The following is a 16,574-nucleotide window of genomic DNA, read 5'->3' on the forward strand; positions in this document are numbered from 1 at the left end:
TTTGCTACTTTACTTTTCGTTTATCTGTTCATATTTGTTATAGTCTTCTGTTCCTACTTTATTCCTTTCTTTTTCATTAATTTAATTTAATGAAAAAGAAAGAAATAAAGTAACATTTTAATTGTAGTTTTAATCTATTTTTTTCATTATTTCACTATGTTGTTAGTATGTGTGCTGTCGAATTTTTCAAGTAAATTTTTAAATGGTTTGTGTAAACTTATACATATTAACTTATTAAAAACTATTTTAGAGTTATATTAAATTTCAGTGAGATATAGAAATGTACTCATATATAGCCCTATTCATTCTTCTCCTTTTTCATGTTATTATTGTTATGCATATTATAACTATGTTACAAATCCAAAAATATATTATTATAATTTTTATTTTATACAATTGTATGTTATTTAAGCAGCTGAAAGTGTATAATTTTTTTATCCGACTTTTTGAGTTAATTTCTTTTTTTTGAGTCAGGGTCTCACTTTGTCACCCAGTCTGGAGTGCAGTGGTACAATCATGACTTATCACAATCTCTATCTCCTGGGCTACCTCAGCCTCTAAAGTAGCTTGGACTACAGGTGCATGCCACCACACCTGGCTAATTTTTTTTTAAAATTTTTGTAGAGACAAGGTCTCGCTGTGTTGCCTAGACTAGTCTTAAACTTCTGGGTTCAAGCAGTCCTTCTGCCTTGGCCTCCCACAGTGTTGGGATTATAGGCATGAGCCACTGAATCTAGCCTTTGTGTTACTTTCTTAGTGGCTGCTCCTGAATTTACAATATACATCTTAATTTACCAGATTATACCTCAGATGTATTATACTTAATTTCAGTGACATATAAAAATTTTACTACTAAAAAATGCTTCAAAAAAATAAACACATGCATGTTTCTCCTTTTTTGCTATTATTGTTATACATATTATGTGTATATAGCATATTGTTATAATTGTTACTTTTTATAATTTGATGTCTTCTAAACAAGCTAAAGAAGTAAGGAGAGCTATTATATATTTATAGAGTTTGTTATATTAACCTTCTCATTTACCATTTCTGGTTTTCTTCATTTCTTCTTGTAGATTTTAGTTACTATCTGTTGTTATTTTCTTACTCCAGTACAACTTTGCTTCCTTTTATCCCCTTGTTATTTGCCAAATCTATTGCATTTCTATATATTATAGGCTCAACAAAATAATTGCATACATATGATGCAACTTATTTTTAAATCTATTAAGAGAATAAGATAGGAAAACATTGAACTATAGTGTCTTTATAATTACCTATATAACTACTTTTACCAACACTCTTTTCCATGTGGATTTATATTACTGTCTGATGTCACTTGAGTTCAGCCTGAAAAACTTCCTTTAAATATGCCTTGCAAAGAAGATCTAAATAGCAAAAAATTATCCCATTTTTGTGCATATGAAAATGTCTTTTAGACATTTTAGACATAGTTTTGAAAGAGAGTGTTTCTTGATATAAAATTTGGACTTTAGTATATTTTTCTAAGTCCTTTGAATATGTCAACCCACTGCCTTCTGGTATTCAATGTTTCTGATAATGAGTTAGCTGTTCATCCTATTAGGATTGTGGTGAGTCATTTTTCTCTTGCTGTTTTCAGGATTTTCTCTTTGTCTTTGCTGTTTCAACCTTTTGTCTATGATATATCTGAATGTGGATCTCTTTGTACTCATTCTACTTGGATTTCAGTATTTTAATTACACTTGTTGGCATTCCACATTTCTCTGAAGTTTTTTCTTTTTTATCTTTCTTCTTCAGATTGCTTACTCTATTAATCTGTTTTCAAGTTCATTATTTCTTCTGTCAACTAAAAGCTACCATTTAGCCTCTCTAGTGAGTTTTTGTCTTAGTTATTATAATTTTCCACTCCTAAACTGCCATTTACTTCTTTTTTATCATTTCTATCTCTTTACTGATAACTGTACTTGATGTAACATTTTAATTACATCTTCTTTTAATTTTAAAAGCATGGCTTCCATACCTTCTTTGAACATATTTATAATAGCTGCTTTGAAGTCCTTGCTAAGTCCAACATTTGAGCCCTTTCAATGGTAGTTTCTGTTACCTGTTTTTATTCCTATGTATGAGTTACGCTTCCCTGTTTCTTTGCATGACTCACAATAGTTCACTGAAAATTTAACATAACTACTCTGGATACTGACCCTCTCACCAACCTGGAGCTTATTGTAGTTGTTTGCTTGTTTAGTTGCTTCATGAATTTGCTAGACTATTTCAGTGAATTCTACTTGTACTTCAATGTGCATCCTCTGAATTTGCTCCTTAGATAGCACAACCTTGGGCATTTGCACAGTCACCCTACATCCCACTTGCTGAGAGATAACAATGGTTTTAGCTGGGTTCTCTTTGATGTTCTCTTTCCTTACCTATGCTCAGCTTCTAACTGCTCTGATTCTAGTTATAATTTCCCAGCTATTGAAATTTAATAATTGCCACTTGTTGCTCTTTTTTTTTTTTGAGTTGGAGTCTCACTCTGTCGCCCAGACTGATTTATTGTAGAAATGAGGTCTCACTGCCCAGGTGGGTCTCAAACCCACAGGCTCAGGCAATCCAGTCACCTCAGTCTCCCAAAGGTGCGGGATTACAGGCTGAGCCACTGAGCCCGGTTTGTTGCTCTTTTTTGCAGAAGTAGTCTTTGAGGCCAGTCTCTGCACCTTGGTCAGACCACAGGAAGGCTCTTCTACGCTGTCTCTTTCCTTGAATCTTTTGGTTAAATGTCTAACTAACCAAATAATCTACACTTTTAGTTATTGCTTTCATGTAGCTATCAGTCTTCCTTTAATTGCTCAACACCAGAAAAAAATTGTTTTTTAATTCACAGCATCCTTAGGCTTGAACTTTCTCACACTCTGTTTCAAATAAACTCAGAGCACATGGGTTGAGCTATTGGTCTTTCTGTATTTACAGTCAGTCTGCCTCTCTCCCTGAGCAGAATCTACATAATGGACCACTTGTCTCAAGATAATATCCTTGATTTGTCAGTAGGGTACTGGGTAGGACAGTAGCTCTTGGTCTTCTTGACTTTCCTTTCTCAGTGTGAAACCTCTGCTGTATGAACAAACTCATAGAAGACAATCCTTCACACTATGAATGGGAGTTGGTAAAAGAAAATAGTCCCAGACCTCAGCGGTTGCCTGGATAGATTTTCTGCAATGCAGAACAAAGGATGATGAGAAATGCTGGTAGCCTACTCCTCATTGAGAGAAAATGTAACTGTAGTCTAGGAGCTGGGGGAAGAAGGAGTCACACTTCCTTCTTGGTTGCACAAGTCAGAGTAGAACTTCCACCATACTGTGCTGAAGTTGGGGTTGGAAGAGAATGGGATGTGGCTCAAATGGTAAAGAATCTCACTCCTCTGAGATTGAATAGCTTTTCCTAAATTAATGTTTGTCAATTTTCTATATGCCCATAGGATAATTTCCAGAGACTTTAATTTTTTCATATAATTTTTACCAGCTATAGTTGCACTAAAGGGCTTCTTATACTGTCATTCCAAAAGTATTTCTCCTCCTCACTTGTTTTATTACTAAAATCATGGAAAATTTTAGTATTGTATCCCCATAAGATAGAACCAGAAAGCAGAAGGTCAATCAATATAAAAGGAGAAAAAGAGCTTTAAAGAATCTGTTATGGAACTACTGTTAATTTTTTTTCCAAACTAGCATGGAAAGTATTGATATAATTAAAACTTCCAAGTTAAAGAGGCATCCATTTTTGGAAAAATGGTGATTTTAGACACTCTGATATCTTCAAATCAAAGTATCTATAAATTTCAGATAAAATGTAAAAATAATCTGTTAACATCAGTAACCTGTCAAAGAAGTTGAAAAAAGAGTCAGTATGATACTTTTTTTCTTAATATATGTTTCTGTTCAATGATTTTTATTAAATAAATGTTTGCTTTTCTTATTAACCAGTAGTACAGAGATTCTTAGCCAATGCAGCAGCTCTACCTGAGTCCCTGGATCCTTTTATTTTTCTGTTACATCATTCTTATTGTAGGTCTTTCACCCTCATGCTAATACCCAATAAATGCAAGATCCTTGTTCTATCTCTAACCTCATGTCTGTACTCCAGAACAATCTAAAAGGAATAAAAGTAGCAAATTAGAGCCAGGAACTATATGACAGATGAAAGAGTTCTTATAAATCTCCAACAGATTCTGATCGTATCTCCTTAACCAGAACTATGTCATATGGCCACTTCTAATTACCAAAGAAAACTGGAGAATATATTTTTTAAAGTTGGATACTTTACCATTGAAAAACTATCAGTCTTTGATTAGTAAGAAAAGAATGAAGACTGGGTATGGGATAGGTAACCAGTAACAATCTCTGCCACAGCATGGCTATGGGAAAAGGAGAATACTTAAACATTGCTACCTGGAGTATAATTTGGCACAATAACTTAGAAGAATAATTAAGCTATAGCTACTAAGGTCAGAGAACAAACATGAATAAACTAGGACTGATAACAACATCTACAATTCTCAAAGTGGATCCTTTTTCGAAAAAAGTCAAATACTCTTGCAAGGACACATCTTTCTTAATTATAAGGAAACAATCTGGTTTAGTGGCAAGAACATGGGTTTAAGAGTCAATGATTAAGCTTCAAATCTCTGGGAACTCTGTTACCTTAAGCCAGTTGTTTTATCTCCATACCTCCTTTTCGATCTGCAAAATCAAAGCAAGAATTTCAACATTCCAAGATTGCTGTGTAGATTACAGATACTCTATTTTAATATACTGAATCCTGGGTCTGGTCCTTATTAGGTACATAGTAAATTGATGCATAAATTAATTTCTCCTTATTAGGTACATAGTAAATTGATGCATAAATTAATTTCTCAATTTCTGTACCCTGAATAATTTCATACGCAAACTTAGATATCACTTGGACCCACTACTGACACTCTGAAATAGGTTGAACTAGATTTTGGCATTCCTGTTACCTTTAAGTACTAAACTATCTTTTTAAATGACACACTCAGGAAAAAATAAAACAGAATGTAGAAACTGAGCAGCTTGTTACCAATCTAATGCCCATTCTTCATTCTTTTTTACTAATCATGACCAAAAGGTGATGATTCTTAAGGCATTCTAACTACATTTTTTAAATGTATCCTTTGTGACACATGTTCAGGGTCCGCTTATAAGTCAGTATATGTGGTACTCAGATCTTTGTTTCTGTGATAGATCACTGAGTGTTATAAACTAAATCCATTCAAGTTGCTGTGAAGTCCATAATTTTATTTTTCTTTATGGTTGCATTATATTATATCGTGTATATGTACCACATTTTCCAAAGGGATTGGCAGCAGTGGGATACTACCAGGGAAGGGGCACACAACATCAATAAGGGTACCTGATCTCAAACCATGCAAAGTGTGGACCAAAGGGAGGCCCAAACTTTACCTGTACTTTGACTACATATGTACCTAACCCTTAATTATACCCTCATATCTTTTTTAAAAAAGTTATTTCAAGTTATACACTAAAAAAGAATATCCTTTTATAAGACAGAGAAAATACAAGTATATGAATGTTCTATAAAATTATTACTTTATATTATGTATATAGTTTAGATTCTTAAATGTATAAGACTTTTTTGTAAATCTAAGACTCTATTCACAAGAAAAGTAATGTTCTTAATATGTAACAAAAGCAATGTTAGTATGTCACATAGCTCCTTTAGAAGATGCTAAAAGCAAAGTTATAGTGAGTGATCATTGTTTATTAAAACATTCAAAAGGAGATGCCAATATAAACACACATGTTGGACAGCAGCCACTTGGAACAAAAGTTAATGCTGAGATGTTATGTTATATGATAAAATACCAGATTTCAAACAATATCTCTCATTCTTTCCTAAAGATAAGAGCAGTATATTCCTCCATGGTTACTTTGGGATTCTACTTTTGATTGAAATGTTTCATCTTTTGTGCCAAAAAAAGTATAGGGTATTAATAGATGATATCTGTTAACAGATTATTTAAAGTTGATTTTCTCTAAAAAGAAAAAGAAGAAAAAAAATTCAATATAGAAACTGTTAGGTTAAAATCCCAGTAGGGACCTCCAAAATATTAGGTTGGACCCACTGGGGGAATGTGTGATCCAGTGCTGTGCAAACGATGCAAAGAATTGCACAGAAATTAGATTGGCAAATATAGCTTATTTAGAAAGTAAATGAGAGAGAGAGAGAGAGGAGGTTCATCTTCCCAAGGTGGGGAGGAGGTCAAAACTAGGAAACATGGTAGCCATAGCTCAAAGAGCGACACGAACACACCAAAGTTTAACAAAGCAATGGCCAATGACTGCTTGAGGTTGAATGTTTTTAAACCTTCCCTTTGATGGGTGGCAAGTCATTAAGGTGACTGGGTGGTGGTCTTTTCCACATTATCACGAAGGGGACAGGTAAGCACAGGTACTGACGTCAGGTGATGGAGAGCAGGCAGATGAATGGGTTAGTCACATGATTGTTGCCATGTTGATGGGGTCTGTGTCTGGAAGGTCATGGAGGGCTGATTAGGTTAACTTGTTTACAAAACAAGCCAAGGAGGGGGTTGTAAAACAATTATTGACATGATTATTATGGCTCTGAGAAGTTGGTTCTGTCCTTTGCTAGTGATTAGATGGTAAATTAAAGTGAACTGCTAAAAAAACATGACAGAGCTAAGCAATGTCAAAATGACTGCTCATTGGGTATATCAACTCCATCTTGGTCCTTTCAGAAATGAAGAAAATAGATTGGCACTTTTCTGTCTTAAAGGAGAATCAGGAAGAAGTCATTTGCCTGTCAGGTGTTTGATTGGCAGGACAAAACCCACCATGGGCCAGAGGAGGCCATTACCTGGAGCAAGGACATAAATGATTATGGTGCAAATGGCTGCTTCTTTTTTTTTTTTTTTTTTTTTTCAGAGTTGGAGACTCACTCCGTCACCCAGACTGGAGTGCAGTGTCCGCTCCCGGCCACGGCTGCCTCGACCTGCTGGGCTCGGGCGATCCTTCCACCTCAGCCTTCCGAGTAGCTGGAACTACAGGCGCGCTACCACGCCCGCCTCATTTTGATTTATTGTAGAGATGAGGTCTCGCCAAGTTGCCCAGGTGGGTCTCAAACCCGCGGTCTTAGGCAATCCACTCACCTTAGCCTCCCAAATGTGCGAGATTACAGGCTGAGCCGCCGAGCCCGGCTATGGCTGCTTCTTAAAAGGTCCTTTTCTTTCAGCTCTGAGAGTTGTCAAAATTCCATATACTTACTCCTTTAGGAAGAGTAAACAATTTTAATATATAATTATTATCTATCAATAATGTGTTTTAATTATTTTACAAATGGTCTTCCCTTGAACTTGAGAGAATGAGATTACTGGCTGAGCTGCATCAGATGATGTTGATGGTGAAAGAAAGATCCTAAGTCCCAGAAAGGCATTTTGAAGGAAAGGAGGTGAAGGAGCTGGCAACAGAACTGACTTACTTTCTAGTCATGTCTGAACTTTCAAAGAAGGAAGAAGACGGATGGAAGAAGGAATAGTAAGGCTCCAACAGAGTGGAGGCCTGTCAGACTTTTTGCTGTCTTGGACTTGTGTACTAGAGACTCAAACCTGAACACTGGGGAAAACAGAAAAGATTGTGCTCTTGAAAAGGCTAAAAGGATGCATGTGTGCTCCACCCTTCCATTAGTCTTGAGAGGAGTGTAGGCCTCCTGCTGAGGCTCTGAAACTTGGGGCTGTATTCCTCTGTAGAGGAATTTCAGGAATGTCCAAGTGCAAAAGAGACAAAGAGAACAGACTTCTGGAAAGATAGAAAAACGAAAGGGGAGGCAAAGGGAAGTTAATCATTCATTAGTTAACATATTGGGAAAATCACTAAAGAGAAAGAAAATTTTTAACTAACAGGTTTAAAAATAGATTTTTTGTTTTTATTTACAACCCTTTGCTCAAATGCTTTAGTGGAAGAATTGCTCAAAATTGGATCTATGTTGAACCACATGCTAAAAGGTTAGAGTAGTTTTTATCTTTTCTAGCAAAAACAAGACTTAGAAAAGATAAATAACCCAAGGTGTGAATACAATTGCCCTCCATACTTTTTCTCCAAATATACATCTCATTTGGCTACTGTTATTTTCCTGTCTTGGTGAGATATCCTCCATTTATTCTTTGATTCATTTCTGTTTAGAATGGACAGTGGATTATTGCTGTAATCACTATAGCCCAATAGGAAACTGTACATTACAAACTCCCACTTTATAGCCCCAGACAGGGAGGAAGTTCTGACAATCTGAATGTTGCTATTCAGATAGTCTCTCTGGAAGGGAAAAATGCCAAGGGCATGTCTAACCACAAAGAGAGCAGAAGCCTTCCAAAAACTACAGAAGGAGAGGCAAGTTTCCCTCTCTCAACTCAATTTAAAGCAGCTTCAATCAAAAGGTATATCCAAAATATTTGGAGTGATTTATGGAGATTTTTTTCCCCCCAGAAATCCCAAATCAGAATTGAAGCAATATAAAATATAGTGTCAGTAAAATTTTTGTGAAACATTTCCTGAAACTATCTAATAATTGAAATTCAAACAACATGAAATGAAGGGGAAAAACATCTACCTATTAACTTGTTTGCATTAATCTAAATAGAAGTACTTTCCTGTTTATTTATGTTCCTATCATTGAAGTTGTTTTACATCTCTGACTCTCATCTTGAAGTAACGATAAAATTTTATTTGGTGAGGTAGTTGTGTGGATTACATAATATACATGCCAAGTTGTAGTAGGGTTTAGCACTGAGATACCATTCAATCAAGTATAGAGTTTAACTTCTGTTAATTAATTTGTGTTGCCAAAAAAATTTGTTTTCTAAGACATTAAAAAAGAATAAAGCTATGTTTGACATTGCTTGATATACTCAAAATTTCCATTCAATTTTACATGATTAATTAACCTGTGGTATTATCTAAAAAGTAAAATTGCCTCTTCAAATAAAATAACAACAGCAACAACAGCAAAATAAAAAGAGCTGGAGGTGGAGAATCACACCAAGCAGTATCCATTAAGCTTTTACACAGTGGTGAGTCTGTGCTGTATTTGGGTTCTAGAAAGATGAATATAAAAGTTAAACCCTCCATAATTTGGTAAAAGATAGATTAATGTCTTAGTCTGTTTTCTGTTGCTTATAACAGGATATCTGAAACCGGAAAAATTATAAAGAAAAGGAATGTATTCCTTACAATTATGAAGACCAAGATGTCCAAAGTCCAGGGTACATATCTAGTGAGAGTCTTTTTGCTGGTGGGGACTCTCTGAGGCATCACATTGTGATACAGGGAATTACATGGTGAGGGATCTAAGTGAGCTAATGTGTTATCTCAGACCTCTCTCTTCCTCTTGTTTTTTTTTTTTTTTGAGTTGGAGTCTCACTCTGTCACCCAGACTAGAGTGCAGTGGCCACTCCCGGCCACCGCAGCCTCGACCTGCTGGGCTCCGGCGATCCTTCCACCTCAACCTTCCGAGTAGCCAGAATTACAGGCATGCGCTACCACGCCCAGCTGATTTTTTTATTTTTATTGTAGAGATGAGGTCTCTCTGCCCAGGCGGGTCTCGAACCCGCGGGCTCAGGCAATCCACTCACCGCAGCCTCCCAAAGGCACGGGATAACAGGCTGAGCCACCGATCCCGGCTTTCTTCCTCTTCTTATAAAGCTACGGGTTCCCCTCCCATGATAACTCATTAATCCATTAACCCATTGATCACCTAATTTATAAATGGATTAATCTATAAAGAAGCACAGAGTATTCATGACCCAATTACTTCTTAAAGGCCCATCTTTCAATATTGCCACACTGGGGGTTAAGTTTCAACATGCGTTTTGGAGGGGACAATCAAACTATAACAATTGGGAATTGGATGGGACTTGATGGCACCTGTGGTCCTCCACAGTCAGGTTCCTGCTTCTCTCTCCATTTTCACCAACCTGTCAGTACTCTTGCCTCACAACCTCCAGCACACCAAAAGCTTGTTCTCTGGCACCAGTTTGTTACTTCTTTTATAGGTTCCTTTCCTTAAGCTGTCTTCTAGGCCTAGTTACCTACTTATTCTTGAAGATTCGTAACCTCTTCAATTCATCTTCTCTTCTCCTTCTCTTCCATTCCATTAGTGAATTACATGTCACTCCTTAGAGTTTGCATAATGCTCTTGCATATTCCTATAACTGTGGTTATGACAACCATAAGCTCTTTAGACCATAACTTGTTCATCTTTGAACTTTTTCTTCCCAGCACTGAGCCTGGCACCTTATACAAAAGAAACAAAAGTAAGAGAAATAAATAGACTAATGACTTCATATTAGAAAACAATTCAACAATAGTGTTAAGGACAGGCAAGATCCCTGACTTTTGGCGCCATTCCTTGGAGAATTCTGGACACTGCTAATGTATTAGTTTGTTTTTTTTAATGGGAAGATTTGGGAATAAAATATTTAATTCTATGATGAGTCAAGAATCTGACTTGAAATAAAGTCCATGTCTCTAATTAGTCCATTTGAGTTTCTGTGCCTCTACTGTGCACTCTTCTCCAGAGTATAGGTTCTAGCAAAACTTATTTGGCATCATTATTCAGTAGCAGGAAACTGTGACATGATACTTTAAAACAAATGAATCTAAGCATACCAAGTTTCAGTTGAGGTCTGGATGAAAAAATCAAATTTCCTCAGACTCTTTTTCTGTGAACTTACAGGCTACTTCAAGTCTGGGGATAAATATGTCAGATATTTGACAGGACTGTTTACAAATTCATAGGATTTTATTGATTACATGATAGAAAAAATTTGGAGTTGGCCTTACATTGTCATTTGCATTAGCGAGGTTGAGAGTTTTTGTTTGATCTCCATTCAAGATTTTTAGAAGCTTGGAAATTGCAGACTGGAGCAATTCAAATTTATGCAGAGTTTGACAGTGAGTTAATTACCATAACTATGCAAAATTAAATTTTGAGAAAACAATTCTGGCATTTTTGAATAGTTATATGTTATGAATGTACTTACACATTAAGCATATGCAAGCTATCTGTCAACTTGCTGGCTCATTTTGAAGACATGTCCACTTAAGAGAAAATATTATATTTCAAAGAGTCTTGTGAAGCATAGAGAAAAGGCTACAAGTACTTTGCCCTTTACCCTTGAAATGTATGCAGAACCCCAAACTAGAGTTGAACTCATAATAACTGAACTCCCAGGCACCATACTTGTTAAAATAGATACAGACACTAATCCAAACAGGCAGGGTGGTCTCTTCTTAAATATTCACATTCCACAAACTGTAACAGACATACCTCAAATCAGAGCAAGCCTTAACATGGAAACAGAGGAGACAGCCATCTCTGCAGTGTGATTTCAAACATGTTAAGGTGGGCTAGCCTCTGAAAAACACATCTTTGTAGCAGCTGAAATTTCTGAATTTGAAATTCACTGTGTTGTAACATTTTGAATACTGTTAAAATGGAAATTTTCTGACATATATGCATAAACAATGAGAGAGGAGGAGATCTTTAAAAATTCTTTTTCTCTTTGCATAAATAAACTTATAAGATTTTATTCTGACTTTGTTATGGTAAGATAGAGAAAGATGAGAGTATGACTCCCTGGATACACAAAAGGGAAAGTCGTACCTCTATAAGGTAGACAATGAATGAAAGGAAAGAAGAAGAGCATCAAAGGAAAACTTCCCACTTTGATATTTGACTAGTATGGGGTTTGGGCCCTACAATTTATAAGGAAAAAGACATCAAAAGCAGAGGTACGGGTGGAGGGGGTGATGTTTTTCTTGCTCTTCACTCTGTCTCTTCAATGAGTCATCTGAAAGTTTACTTATTTGTTTTCAAATTCTCAGTATGGTACAAAGAATGAGCCAGAAATCATTTGGTTGGAAGAAACTGACACCTACATAAACTATGCAAACCAGCAAGTTTATTGAAAAGATATTAAGGAATCTCAAGGAAATGAAAGTGTTGCCGGTATTCCTGGGCTTCAGTTGATCCAAAAGTTATAAGGCAGCCATTTGGCCTCTTTGTCTCTGCAGCTCATCCCATCTCTGCTTCCTTCTGCATCGTTTCCTTGTTTTTAACCTGTTTTCTTGGAAAGACTCTGGTTTCTATAAATGTGGCTTTGTATACCAACTCAAATGTAACTTTGGGTACCAACTCAAAGTCCAGCTCGAGGTGGCTGTCCAACTCAATATCCACGACAAACAAATTCAGTATCTTAGCTCCTAATTCCTGGACAAAAGAAAGCGCCCTCTTCAAAGAGCTCTACCTCAGATCCTGCAACTGCCCAGCAGAGCAGAGTTTTTGTAGATAACTGCATGTCAAAGTTAAGTCTTTCAGCAGACATTGACTAAGAGATAAATTATCTTAGAGTCATGTGTGAGAAGGGGGACACTGACTAGACTTTCCAGGCAAGTTAATATGGCAGAGATAGATGGATTTTTTAAAAGGGGAAGAGGATTATAAAACCAGGTTAATCAGCTCCACCCATGGTTTCCTCATCACTTAGGCAGGCAACTTGAGTTCTGAGCTCTCTAAATAAAATGTGCACGACCTGACTGGAAATTAGGTAGTGAGTTATTTTAAAGATAAGTCATAAAATATGTAGACCAAATATTTTCTCTCACAAAAGTCTTATACCCAGTATAAGTATACAAATTTATTTATTTGACATATATCAGTGGAATGGTGACATGGTGCTTAACAAATAAGTGAAGATATGAATGGTGGGAAAAAGAAATCAATTCTAAAAATCAGGACCTTTCAAATAACTTTTTAAAAATAGAATAGTTTGGAACACCTAAGGCAGAGATTGAACAGGAGATAGGAAAATATGCAGAAGCACTTGAGCTCACAGTCTTTTTTTTAAAATATATTAAGAAATTTTTCTCAAGTCTTTATGAATGCCAAAAAAAAGTAAATTCCTCTTTATATGGTTTCTTTTCCAACCTTCTGTGTTGTAGAGTCTCCTGTTCTTTAGACCTAAAACTCAAGCTATAATAGTGTAATGTTAGGTCAACTTTCATGTTAATGAGGACTTTGCAATCTTAGCTATTTCTCATCTTGCACAACAAAATGTGTTTTAAGATTCAAATAATCAAACTTACAAATAAATTTCAATAACTGTTTCTAATATGTGTACTGCTTGTATATCTAGTAGAAACTCTAAGAGGCTTCCACTTAACAACTTGCAAATGAACAAATGCTGTCCATCACTGTGCTCGTGGCTAATAGAGTATTTTTGTTCTCATGGGTTAAGCTATGTGGCTAGCAAGAGTCAAGGTCTTTATTCCTAAATATCTTTAGGCCAGTTCCATTTGTTTTTGTAATTATGTGATTAAATTAAATATTGCATGAATTGATGGGATGTGAGTGGGAAAATTTAAAATTGTGGGTTTATTCTCTCTGGTAATAAATTTGAATACTTTGGAAAGGTTAAATAAATGTGAGCTGCTCAAAATGTCAGTGAGCTTAGAAGATATTCATACCTGTCACTTATTCAACATTCGGTAAATATTTCTTGAGTGCTTTCTATATGCTAGCCTTGACTCTGTACATTATGGATACAAAGATGAATAAATCAATGTAGCTCCTTTCAATTTGCGTATAGTCCCTTGAGTGAGACAGACAAGTAAACAGGTTGACCAAATACTCTCTTCGATAGGTACATGTCTCCAGAGCACACATGGTGGTAGAGATGGCTTCCTGGAGAGGGTTATATCTGAGAACATACCTGAAAAACAAGGAAAGTTACCCAGAGGTTGGGAAGCAGAGGGAGAAGGAATTTTCACACAGGGAATAGTGTAGGCAGATACATGAGGAAGGGTGACTAACATGTTCTGGGAGTTGAAATAAGATGACAGAAAGGTAAGTGATATCATTTTAAAATAATAAGGAGATTCATAGCTCCTATTTTGTGTAAGGAGTTCTGTACTTTACCTTTAGAGAAGTGGAGACTCATCAAAGAGTTTTCAAAAGAGAAGTAAATAGATTAGGGTAACAATTCTGAGACAGCACACAGAAAAAAGAATGAAAAGACTGAATTGGAATTGAGTGAGACTAGTTAGAAATCTATTAAAATCCAGTGGAAAACTAATAATAAACTAAACTAGGATAGTATGAATTACTGAATTACTGAAACAGATTCAAAATAGGAACATCTTAATGTGCATAACTAGAAATAATTGATAAAGTTGTCAGAGAAATGTGTGTCACCAGAATTTCAAAGCTCAAATAGTTTTATTAGAATGTTGTTTGAAAATTTTTCATGATGATGAAGCTATTTTTAAACACTTTTTAATGAAAAAAATTCTAGTTGATTTTATCAAGTTAGCATAACTTTGGTAATAATATATCTGATAATTACACCAAATAAAACTATTTTATATATATTTTTTATTTTAAAGATGTGTAGTACAATTCAGGATTAGGGATACAAGTGGTCATTGTACAAGTAAAGTTTAGGCCTCCCTTTGGTGCCCACTTTGCCTGATTTGAGATCAGATACCCATATTGATATTGTGTCTTCTTAACAACTTATTTATTAATGTATTACAAAATTTCTAATAAGTTACAAGACATTTAAATGAAAAATTATATTTAAAACATATATTATGGTCAAGTGAGATTTATTCTTGTAATAAAAGAATAATTTGATATTAGAGAATTCATAAATTATCAAACTCGTAGGTAAAAGGAGAAAAACCATATGATCATCTCAAGATATGACTGAGGACTCATTACTATAATTCTAAATGTGTTCATAATTTTAAAAGCTTATCTTAGTAAACTAAACATAAAAGTTTACTTTTCTTATATATAACATGATAAATTATTACTTAAAATTATATAAAGAGTTAACATTTATTAAGCACCTAGTATATACTCCATATGCCTTGCATTGTATAAATTAATTTCAATCTTAATCTCACTTCATGTTCTTACATGAATTAACACCCCACCAACTCCCCTTATTCATCCTGTCCTGACATCTTTACCTGTTTTTCCTGATTTTAACTTACCTTTATGTCTTAACTTATGTCTAGCTTCTGACTATGCCACTTGCTCAGAGAGCGATTATTTGGCCCTCTGATGTAAATTGGGGCTTGCATTTTTTTTCACTCATAGCACCATTTTTTCTATTTATAACTCTTATCACAATTTATAATTATGAAGTCATATCTCTGTAAAAATTTTTTGTTGTTGTTGAGTTGGAGTCTCACTCTGCCACCCAGACTGGAGTGCAGTGGCCGCTCCCGGTCACTGCAGTCTCAACCTGCTGGGTCTCCGGCGATCCTTCTGCCTCAGCCTTTCAAGTAGCTGGAATTATAGCCACGCGCTACCATGCCCAGCTAATCTCTGTAAAAATTTTTATCTCTCTACTAGACTTTATAATATATCAGAAATGGTGTCAAATTATTTCACCATATTATAACCAATACCTAGCACAATGACTATATATGAAAGGTTCATAATATTTATGGAATAAGTACATGCTAATAAATGACAAAACATCAGAGGCATACCCATGAAAGTCAGGAACAAGAAAACAACGATTTCTGCAACCACTGTTATTCATCATTATCCAGAAATCATAATCACTCAATAGAAGAGGAAAAAGAATGAGAAATATGCTTTAGAAAGGAAGGATGAAATGGTCATTATCTGCAGGGTATTGTTTTATCTGAACAACCAAGATAACAAACTGGAAAATGACTAGAATCATTAAAGTCTTCAGCATGGAGTTCAGAAATTAGTAGAGAAAACTTAGATTTATGTTGACAATAACTGATTCAAAAATATTATGAAAAAGAAAACTCCTAATAGAAATAAAAAATAAGATACCGAGGAATACATTGTTAAAAAATATGAAAGTGTGAAAATGTTAAGAGGCAGAACGAGGAAAAGGAAAGACTGCTGTGAGATTTACTGAGTTGTGCGATCTCAGTTATGCCTTTTACTGTTTCCAGCGTCTCTTGTGTTTTGTGGGTCAGTATTCTCACACATTTTCCAGAGTCATTTCTAACTGCTCCATCCTTCTTTTTTTCCTACTGTTCAATTTTTTTATTCTAAAGATGTGGAGTCCAGTGTTGGGTATACACATGTTCATATACACAACTCCATGCAGATACCCTTGTTGATAAGGTGTGTTCCCCTTCCCCCAGCAGATTCCCACTACTGCCAATCCCGCCTCCCTCCTGCCCCCCTGCAGTTTCCCACTACAGTCAATCCTTTTCTTAGAGTATTACAATAATTGTTCAAGGTCCGCTTATGAGTGAGAACATGTGATACTCAGTTCTTTGTTTCTGTGGTAGATCACTCAATATTATAGACTCTAAGTTCGTCCAGGTTGCTATGAAGTTCATGATTTTGTCCTTCTTAATGGCTCCATTCTGTATATGCACCACATTTTTTTAATCCAGTCCTCTTTCAATGGGCAGCACGGTTGGTTCCGTGTTCTTGCTATTGTGAACAATTCTGCAATAAACATACATATGCAGTTATGTTCTTCA

Source organism: Carlito syrichta, unplaced genomic scaffold (genome assembly GCF_000164805.1).
Source record: "Carlito syrichta isolate Samal-C Ts95f unplaced genomic scaffold, Tarsius_syrichta-2.0.1 Scaffold307107, whole genome shotgun sequence".
Classification (NCBI taxonomy): Eukaryota; Metazoa; Chordata; class Mammalia; order Primates; family Tarsiidae; genus Carlito; species Carlito syrichta.